Source organism: Mesoplodon bidens, assembly GCF_964165515.1.
Source record: "Mesoplodon bidens genome assembly, chromosome: 9".
In the NCBI taxonomy this organism is placed as follows: domain Eukaryota; kingdom Metazoa; phylum Chordata; class Mammalia; order Artiodactyla; family Ziphiidae; genus Mesoplodon; species Mesoplodon bidens.
In genome coordinates, this window is record NC_138166.1 from 76,114,284 (window position 1) to 76,125,751 (window position 11,468).

At 34.8% G+C, this 11,468-nt stretch overlaps 1 pseudogene across 1 annotated transcript; it reads left to right on the plus strand.

Moving 5' to 3' along the window:
- Positions 1-6,984: 6,984 nt before the first annotated feature.
- LOC308622651 (ADP-sugar pyrophosphatase-like) lies at positions 6,985-7,637 on the plus strand (annotated as a pseudogene). The gene has a single exon. The product of its transcript is annotated as an ADP-sugar pyrophosphatase-like (transcript).
- The last annotated feature ends 3,831 nt before the right edge of the window (positions 7,638-11,468 follow it).

An 11,468-nucleotide genomic window follows, 5' to 3' on the forward strand; every position in this document is an offset into this window, starting at 1 on the left:
ATTACAGTGAGAAAATAGAAAGCAAAACCAGCAAAGGGAAAAGACAAATGGGGCAAAGTTCAGATGAAACCAGGTGTAAGTTTCCAAGTGTCCTTTCCTAGTAGAGTCACACAAGCTAACCTTAATTCCCTCAGCAACAAATCTTGACAATACATGTGAAATATCTACCAGAGAAGCTCATTGCAACCTAATGTCCAGGATTTCTGTTAGGGCTGGTCACACAGGCACACTCTGCCAGGAATGTATCAAAACTCCAAACACCTAGAAGGAAAGAAGGGAGTTCAGTGCAAACCACATTGTTTGTGCAAACAGTTTAGGCAAAGTGAGCCACTCTTAGTCATTAGTGTGACTCAAATATATGAAAAGTTTTTCAACTTCACTTCTAATAATGGAAAAGTATATAAATAAATTGTGATATTATTTTTCACTTAGAAGACTGGAAAGCTTTAGATAGATTATATGGATGGATAGATGATGAGAGAGAGAGAGAGATTACAGTTTACTCTGTGGTGAGGCTGTAGAAAAAGACACTCCCATAAGTTGCTGAGGGATGCCAATTTGCACAAGCCTAACGGAGAGAATCAGGTAATAGCCAACAGATCTACATGTTACCTTTTGACCCAGTAACCTCACTTCTACAACTTTAACCAGAAAATATACCCTGATTACATTGCAGCATTATTTGTAATTTAAAAACTGCAGGAGGGCTTCCCTGGTGGCGCAGTGGTTGAGAGTCTGCCTGCCGATGCAGGGGACGCGGGCTCGTGCCCCGGTCCGGGAGGATCCCACATGCCGCGGAGCGGCTGGGCCTGTGAGCCATGGCCGCTGAGCCTGCGCGTCCGGAGCCTGTGCTCCGCAACGGGAGAGGCCACAACAGTGAGAGGCCCGCGTACCGCAAAAAAAAAAAAACCTGCAGGAAATTAGATCAATGTCCAAACATAGGCGATTCATTGTATCAGTGATATATATGAGTAGACATATGGTGTACTGTGCAGCTGTAAAAATGATAAGAAACATCTTGTTGAGCTAATATAGCATATTTATATATGACATATTTTAAGCAGAAAATGTATCAAAAAATATCTAGAAAACGTTTTGTTAAAAAAATAAAGGGAGGGGTAAGAAAATAGTTGTGTCTCCTCTCTAAAAAAATAGGAGTACTAAGCCAGAGTTGCAGAGGATTGGTTACCTCTAGGGAGATGAATGGGAACATAGTGGAAAGAATAGAAGGAATGAAAGGAGGTCATGTTGTGTCAGTTCTATGTGTGTACATTATGGTATGGGTCTGATTATTCGAACTATGCCGACATTTTAGGTGGGGAGGGTGGAAAGAGAGAGGAATAAAAAGAGTGAACAATTCTGCTAAAGGTACCATAAAATAGAATTCAAACAGAAACAGATGGATCAAACTGAATTTACATAAGTGACTTAACTGCCCTCACCCTAAAGTGGGAGAAAGAACTAACAAAAGTAAACCTTGAGCACTGTATTCGGACTTTGTGCCCTCAAGTTAAAAACAAACAACATTTTCAGCAAGTACTAAACTATAGTTAGTAGGATTTTTTGGTAGAATTCATTTCAATAATTTTGAAACGTTTTTGTGCATTCTAAGATTGAACAAGCAGTTAAATATATTGCAAATGATGGACTCATTTTTCTTACTGTTATGATTCTATCCTAATTCATTCTCTCTCTCCTTCAATCTCTTCTCTCTCCCTCTCTTTCTCTGTGTGTGTCTCTCTCTTCCTTCTTCTATACCATCTTTTTCTTTTTATTATATTTGAACTTTGAGAAACTTTTCTCTGTCTTATATGATTTTATTGGGTACTTTTATTGTATTGCATATTTTATTATTTCTGTGGAATATTATCTCTATATGCCTTTGCGAGTCTTGTCTTCTATGACAAAATTAAGTTTTTAAAATTAAGAAATTGACATTTTAGGCTCTATAAACAAGGTCATTTTCTATTTATTCTATTAGTTTTATCAACACAGCAATTACATGTTCATCTGGCTTTTTTTAAAAAAATACATCTTTATTGGAGTATAATTGCTTCACAATGCTGTGTTAGTTTCTGCTGCACAACAAAGTGAATCAGACATATGTATACATATATCCCCATATCCCCTCCCTCTTGAGCCTCTCTCCCACCTCCCTATCCCACCCCTCTAGGTCGTCACAAAGCACTGAGCAAGATGAAAAGACAACCCTCAGAATGGGAGAAAATATTTGCGAATGGCTTTCTTTTAAACTATTCTGACCCCTTAACCAGCTAGCAAGTTTGTGAGGACTTCATTTCAAAGCATGTAAGATTGCTTAACACACAAGAAAATCAGTATATGAGTATTCATTTAGCAGGGGTAGATTGATTGGCAGAGGGAAAAAGATACACAGTGAAAAACAGGAGGTTTGCCACAATACCTTTGACAGGTTGGGGGCATCTCTTATGAAGAGTACTGAGGGGGCCTCCATTCTCAAGATTAAGCAGAGATGGATGTTCCTTACCCCAACACTGCAAACCTTCTTATGTATTGGTGGAGTCAATGAAATAAATTGATTATTCCAGTACTGTGTGCAAGTAGGTAATGATAGTCTGTCTCCTAACTTATTGATTTGGCAAGACATGGGACATGAAGTCTTCAACGTGGGCTCCATTATAGAGTCAAAATTGTTTCCAAGTCACTGAGTTTTCATCCATCTTCACCCCCACTTTCTCAGAACAAATAATAGCATCCCATGCTGCAAACTTTTCTCAAAGACTTGAGAACTGAGTTCTACATGGTCTCTTCTGCATATTCTCAGTCAGCAATGATGATTCAAATATCGAGTTCCATTTAGCAGTAATCAGGAAGTAAGAAGATCAACAGCATGCAAATAAACAAAAACCCTTTGCCATCTGAAAATTCATTAATTCACTCTTTAACTCAGGAATGTATTTTATGTGTTTACTTTGAACAAGGAAGTGTTTTGCAATCTAGGGATAGAGGAAGAAAAAAACTTAGGAAATACAACTGTCCTCTTGAAGCTTAGTTTCTGTTAGTAGGGGAAAGTGGACCATTAAAATTAATTAAAATATATTATATATATATTTATATATATATATATATTTTTTTTTTTTTTTTTTTTTTTGCGGTACGCAGGCCTCTCACTGTTGTGGCCTCTCCTGTTGTGGAGCACAGGCTCCGGACGCGCAGGTTCAGGGGCCATGACTCATGGGCCCAGCCGCTTCATGGCATGTTGCATCTTCCCGGACCAGGGCATGAACCCATGTCCCCTGCATCGGCAGGCGGACTCTCAACCACTGAGCCACCAGGGAAGCCCAAAATATATAATATTTTGACTAATGATAAGTGTTATGGAGAAAAAGAGAAAAGGTTGTGAAATACAGGGTGGAAGGGATATGTAGTCAGGGAAAGCTTCACTAGGAAGTGACAATTGAGAAAAGATTTGAAGGAGAGGAGGAGGTGAGTATGCAGACCCCGAGAAGGAGCAGTCTTTTAATGAACACCTGGGTCAAGGAAGAAAGTAAACTTGAAATTAGCAAATTTTTAGAAATTAAAGAATGAAGTTTCTTACATAATCCATGGAATATAAGTGAATCTAAGTTTATTTTTTCTTATTAAAAAAAGATGCAAACAAATTAAGCTTAATAATATGAAATGTAAGACTAGGAGGATGCAATGAGTTAAGCTAAATAGTAAAATTAATGGAACTTTAGCAAAAGGCTTAAAGCCAAATTAAAGTAGTGTTATCTATAGATGAATAAAATAGACAAGTAACTAGTAAGTGAGTCAAGAAAAATTAATTAAACCAAAATAGGCTGAGAGGAGAAAGAATATGTAATCACAACAGAACAAAGACTAAAATAACCATAGTTAACACTTGGAAATTTAAAGAAAATGGATAAAGTTCAATAAATGACTAAAGTTGATGCAAAAATATGTAGAACGCCTAGATATACAATAGTAACCATATTCCCTATAAGTGAAACTTCTGAAAATATCCATTAGTAAATAATGTACCAGGCCCATGTGATTTGGGGGAAGTTTTAATTAAGTTTCATAGAATGGAAATATTCAGTGCTATAGAAATGTTTATAGCTCACAAAAAATTATCAAGCCACTATTAGAGTAACATCACAGCTTGACAAATATCATACCTAAAATGTACAGAGAAATTTTAGTTATAAATTTAAGAACAAAGAATGATTAAAGTAATAGCAAACTGAAGTCAATAATGTTTAGATAAAATAATTCACCATGATCAACTAAGATTTATTCCAAAAATGCACATTTTTTTATTCCAGGGATCTAATTTATACAAATTAATCAGATATGTTTTAAACTCAAAGTTAAGTGCATGAAACAAATTTAATGAATTTGAACAAATATTTCAAATAAAAATTTAAGTAAAATTGGACTATAAGAAAAATGCCCAAATATGGTAAAAATCTTTACCAAAATTTGATTTCACGCATTGTAATAAAAGTAAAACACTCATCATGAATATCAAAACCAGGAATAACATAATTGTGACTCTTTTCCATGCAATATTTTTAGCATATTCTAAATGTTCTAGCCAGGTCATTAGGAATAGAAAATGGAATTAGCAACATAGAAACTATATAAGAAGAGAAATTATGAAGATCAAATCTTTAGAAAACTAGAGTAGCTAGTTGCAGATTAAATATTTTCAGATAACACACATTTCTCTGTGTCCCCAACCACCATGTTGGCTACTCTAGGGATACTTATATCTTTCCAGGGGATATCTTATAGACTTCAGCAGTATGAATTAAATACACAAGATTAACGGAAGGAAGAAGAAATCTCTGGAAGTCATGAAGCAGGTTATAGGACTAGAATAATGCTACGACTAAAAGCAGGAGTAGTCTTTTATTTTATGTGAAAACATTTCAGGATATGGTTTCAATATAGCTATTCCTACATTCAATGCTAAATCTAAAATAAATAAATAAATAAATAAAGATAAAAATATTTAGATAATTAAAGATGCAACTTTTGTCTCAATTTTCTGCATCTTTCAAACCAGAATTTTTAAGATAAATCTGAATTTCCCATGTCTGTAAAGATATTTACTCCTTTAGTTGTAAATAAAATTTCATAACTTAAAAAAACCTTCTTCCTAAAAATATAAAAGAAAATATAAACAATTCAACCACATTGATTCCATTTCATTCTGGCATACCAGAATCTACATATAAACACAGTTTTGTTATCATAGTGTTCATAGTATTCTGATATTTTCAGCTTACCTACACTAAAGCACTTTTATTTTTCCATATGTTCCTGTTAATTATTATGTTTAATGTATGCATAATATCTCATATAGTGTTGGTGTATGATGATTTAACACTTTGTTAGATTATTTCTAATGTTTAAATTTGATTTAATATTTACTATAGAGTGACATCTTTGTGATAGTACATTTTTTATTTCTATTGATTATTTCTTCAAAAATTGAAAAAGGAATAATGATAATTTATTGAATTATTAATATTACATGAATAAGTTAATAACTGTATCAATTAGAAGGAACATCTCATGAATCTTGATGCATAATTGCATTTTATTTTACAAAAATGCTGTACAGGTTGTAAATCCTTCTTGTAAGGAATATGTATACTAATTTCACTGCATTATTTCTTAAATTAGAGACTTTTTAAAAATTTTAACTTTTTAGTCAGAATAAAATAATATCTCAAGATTGTGTTAATTTGCACTTTATTATTAGTGTTGATGAGCATCTATACTCTTTACTTTCATATTCTTTGGGATTGAGAGTTACTTTTTAGTTGTTTATAATTATAGGTAGGAAAATTAAATATCTAATTGCATTCGTCTAAAATCAGTTGCATTTTTCCCAGACAAATGAATTATTAAAGCAAAGACTATTCAAGGCAAAAATGATCTGTAATACTATTTTTAAATGCATTTAATTTAGTTCCTTGTGCATTCGTTGCGTTTTTACTCCTTAGTGTTAGAGCATAAAAATGTTTCTTATCAAAGGGATATATGTCTCCTTGGGATTAGATTCTTTAAAGAATATGACACTTTAATGAGGGTGACATATGAGCCCTTACAAGCCTGATTTTTAGCAGATCAAGTTAAATTAAATAATAGAGACAAGTACTGTATGGTAAGCTCCCTAGGAGAAATTACAGTACACTGCTGCTTTTATTATAATGTTTTCTCATGCTCATTCTTATGTGAAAGAAATGGACTTGAAGAATCATTATGAGTAAAGAAAAAAGCATGTTAGAGAGCATTGCTAGACTTAACTAAACCTATCCTCTTTCACTTAACTAATTTAAGCATTTGTGAAGGGCTAATATGGCTAGAATATATATTAAAATCATATGCAATATAAAAATCCTCTTCGTCTTACACCTCTGGTGTTTCCAGCTCATTACCTCCAGGATTGTTTTATAAAATATTATAGAAACCTGCTTTAAAAATACAGAAGACCTTTGTCTGGCTTTCAGTAACATTACCTGTCTCAATTGATATGAATCTCTTTCCCAGCCCTTCTTCTACCAGACTGTGGACTCAAAACACTACAAACCTCCTGTCATTCTCTGAATAGGTTATGCCTCAAGTCTATGCATTTTTCAGATTCCTCTTCTTAGAATGTCCTTTCCCATCTGTATCAGTTTTCTGTTGTTGCTCTGACCAATGACCACAAACTCAGTGACTTAAAACCATACAAATTATTATCTTACAGTTCCAGAAAGGTACCCAGAAATGCAATTATAAGCAGAGAGGCAATCTACAAGTTGAGAGAATGGAAGAAGTCACTAGCATCTTCAGCAGGGCTGTGTACCACTGGCATTTCCCGAGACTGTGACCTCAGAATGGCCCTTTCTTTTTTCAACCCCTTCCCAAAGGAATACTCTTCTCTTCATCCCACACCTTGGACATGAACTTCTTGCCTGAGGACTGAAAAGACTAATTAGATTAGCTATGGAAAACCAAGAACTATCAAATTTTTCTCAAAATACCAGTCTATTATTTCAAAGGAGTTAATTTCAAAAGGAAAATCGGTCGAGCTTGAAGAAACAGTGTATATGGATCCTACTGGTAAAACTAGAACTTGGGAAACTTTGAAACACATAACTGGGAAGGATAGTCGGCTGATGGTGTGGTAGTTATCCCAGTGCTGCAAAGAACTCTTTATTATGAATGTATCGTTCCGGTGAAACAGTTCTGACCACCAATGGGAAGCTACAGCCTAGAATTCCCCACAGGTCTCACAGTCAGTAATGAAAGCCCAGAAGCAGCTGCTCTTTGGGAGCTTGAGGAAGAAACTGCCAGTGAAGGTGACGTTACTGAATGTTCTTTAGCTGTAAGTATGGATCCAAGTTTGTCAGCGGTACCACATACAGTGTGGCAATAGCTGTTAATGGAGATGATGCTAAAAATGTAAAACCTAAGCCAAAGCCAGAGGATAGAGAATTTGTGGAAGTAATTTTTTGCTAAAGAATGATCTCTTGAAGAGATTTGATGCTAAAGTGACTGAAGAACATCTGACGGTGGATGTCAGAGTCTTTTCCTATGCTCTCACGCTGAAGCATGCAAACATGAAGCTGTTTGAAGTTCCCTTCCTGAAATTTTAGGTGCAAAGAGCAGTGGCCATGTTTTTGTAAATGAGTCCACCTGGGCCTCCTTTACTAAGACTTTGTATTCAGCTTAGTTTAATGTCGATTTGAAATTAACTTTTCCATACAATATAAGCAACACAGAATGCAAAAAAAGAAAAAAAAATCCTCAAGTTGGGTGGTAGCTGAAACAATGACAGAACATAAATATTAGTCTCTGAGAAGAAACCAAAAAGATGAGATTATATTCAAGAAATTATTTGTTGAATCTGGCTCAATGCTAAGCTAGCAGTGAGAACACAGCAGGAATGGGAAGGATGTTGGATGCTAGTAGACAAGGAGGTATATGCTTCTGAAGTGAAAAGGAAGCCAATGGGAATGACAGACACCTGAGTCATTCTAGGATTTTTGCATAAAATAAAGTTGATGAGGGACAGATACAGGGCTATACCTTTAGCTTAGGTGTAGGAAAGATACCCAGAAACCCAGTTATAAGCAGAGAGACATTCTACAGGATGGGAGAATGGAAGAAGTCACTGGTATCTTCTGGAGTTATACAAGAGTAAACACATATTCCATACATTGTCTTATGTATGGATGCTCTCAAATCAGTGATTGTCCTTGCTATAAGCAATGATCTAAGAAAACATTTACCTATAACAGGAAGCCTTGAAGACAAGTTAGACTTTTGAGAAAGACACCCTAATTCATAGAGCACTACTTGTGAATGGCATCTGGGATTGCCTCTTAGACTTGAAACCTTTTTCTATTAATGTGTTTATCCAACACAGTATACCAACTTATCAGCCTTAGATAATTATTGACCATCAGACTCCATTTTTGAGCAATTAAATCTCACCTTCTAGGTGCATTTGAACTTTATGTAGTTAATGATTCCTAAAATTGACTGTAAAGCAGGACCAATTTCCTACTGTTTTGAATTCCTAATGTCAGATTCAGGTTCCTGCAGGGAGATTGAAATCAGTCAGGATTTCCTAGGCAACAGTCTGAAAATAGTTGAAAAAGGAGGGCCTTTTTACTATTCTTCCTTGTGTCAAAACAGGTGCTTTACCACATGTAGTGCCAACACCAGTTTGCACCTAAGACTACTTACCCGTGTTCATTTTCCCTGCCCCAACATTTACAACTCCAGTAGGCCTCTTATTTTTTCCAAGGAGGAAGCAGAAGTAGCCTAGGGATGATTTCACTTTCTGTGGACACCGGGCCAGGATAATGAACAACATAGAAAGAATCAAACTCCGTAGAATCAAATGTTTTACTGTTTGCAGGGTAAACAGGGTTCAATTAAAATTTAATTGAAGTAGATGTTTTGTCTAGCCAAGCTCAAATGGACTTCTGGGTCAGAAGCAAAATAAGGAATTTCTAGACTCCAGTCTCCCCTCACACACATTTGAAGTATCACTCCCATACAAAATAAATATTTTGTGTTCTAATTCACCTATTTAAGTCTGTGGCCTATTAATAGAGACTTCTGAGTAATATAAAGAGATTAATGATTTTACTTCGGTAAGCAGATTATATAAAACAATACTAACTATATGAAATACACTTGAAATAAATTGCCGCTTTTGACATGATTTGAGTACAGCACTAAAAGAATACAGGATCAGACATATCAAGAGTAGCTTTGCATATAAACCAAGTAATTATTACTTAATAAATTAAGCATATTCTAATTGCAAAATTCATAACATTACATTATGTTTTTAAGTATGTGGCTGTCCTTTACTGTGACATTTACTTTGAAGGTAGTATTTCACTGAATCTATGATTCACCACTAATTTATATGCCACTAAGAGCAAGACATTATCATTTTTAATATGACACGATTATTTCTTTTTTCCCTCCTCTTCAATTTTTTGCAATAGTTTGAGAAGGATAGGTATTAACTCTTCTTCATGTGCTTGGTACAATTCCCCTGTGAAGCCATCCAATCCTTGACTTCTGTTTGTTGGTAGCTTTTTGATTTTTTGGTTTGATTTCAGTACTAATAATTGGTCTGTTCAGATTATATATTTCATCCTGATTCAGTCTTGGAAAATAGTATATTTCTAGGAATTTATCAAGTTCTTCTAAGGCTGTACAATTTGTTTGCATGTACATGTTCGTAGTATTCTCTTATTGTGTTTCTGTGATGTCAGTTGTAATTTCTTCTCTCTCATTTCTTATTTTGCTTATTTGTGTCCACTCTCTTATTTTTCTTAATGAACCTGGTTAAAAGCATATAAATTTTCTTTATATTTTCAAAAAATCAGCCCTTTGTTTCACTGATTTTTTTCCTATTGTTTTTCTGGTCTCTATGTTATTTGTCTCCTCTCTAATCTTTATTATTTCCTTCCTTCTGCTGACTTTGGGCTTTGTTTCCTCTTCATTTTCTAATTCCTTTAGATGGTAGGCTAGGTTGTTTATCTGAGATTTTTCTTGTTTCCTGAGGTAGATCTGTATCACTATAAACTTCCTTCATAGAACTGCCTTTGCTGCCTTCCATAGATTTTGGAGAGTTGTGTTTTTATTTTCATTTGTCACAAGGTATTTTCTGATTTCTTTGTTAACCCATTGATTTTTTTAGTAGCTTGTTTTATAGTCTCTATGTGTTTATATTTTTTTCCATTTTTCTTCCTGTAATTGATTTCTGTACTGTTGTGGTCGGTAAAGATGCTTGATATAATTTCCATCCTCTTAAATTTACTGAGACTTGTTTTGTGATATAGCATGTGATCTATTCTGGAAAATGTTCCATGGGCACTTGAAAAAGGAAAAGAATGTGTATTCTGCTATAGCAGGGGTCCCCAACCCCCAGGCCATGGATCGGTACCAATCCATGGCCTGTTAGGAACCAGGGCGCACAGCAGGAGGTGAGTGGTGGGCAAGCAAGCAAAGCTTCATCTGCCACTCCCATCACTCCCATTACTTGCATTGCCATCTAACCATCTCCCCCACCCCCCCATCCGTGGAAAAATTGTCTTCCACAGAAACGGTCCCTGGTGCCAAAAAGTTTGGGGACAGCTGTGCTATAGGATGGAATGTCCTGTAGATACCTATTAAGTCCAGCTGCTCATATGTGTCATTTAAGGCCACTCTTTCCTTACTGATTTTCTGTCTGGATGATCTGTTCATTGATGTAAATGGGGTATAAAATTTCCCTACTATGTTTGTATTATTATCAATTTTTCCCTTTATGTCCGTTAATGTTCGCTTTATATATTTAATTGCTCCTATATTAGGTACATATATGTTTACAAACATTATATCCCCTTTTTGTATTAATCCCTTTATCATTGTATAATGCCCTCCTTTGTCCTTTATAGTAGACTTTGTTTTAAAGTCTACTTTATCTGATATGGGTATTCCTACTCCAGCTTTCTCTCTGTTTCTACTTGTGTGGAATATCTTTTTCCATCCCTCACTTTTAGTCCGTGTGTCTTTAGCTGGGAAGTTATTCTACTGTAGGCAGCATATAGATAGGTCTTTTTAAAAATCCAATCAGCCACTCTATGTCTTTTGATTAGAACATTATTCCATTGATATTTAATGTGATTACGATAACTATGTAATTATTGTCTTCTGGTTGTCTTTACAGTTCTTCTCTGTTATTTTCTCTTCTTTTAGTCTTTTCCCTTGTGATTTGATGATTTTCTTTAGTTTTATATTTGTATTCCTTTCTCTCTAATTTTTGTGTATCTATTGTAGGTTTTTGATTTGTGGTAACCATGAAGTTCATATATGTTGACCTATAACTATATCTACTTGTTTAAAACCAATAGTCATTTAAGTTCAAACACATTCTATAAGCTCTACATTTTTTTACTTTTCCCTCATATTTTGTG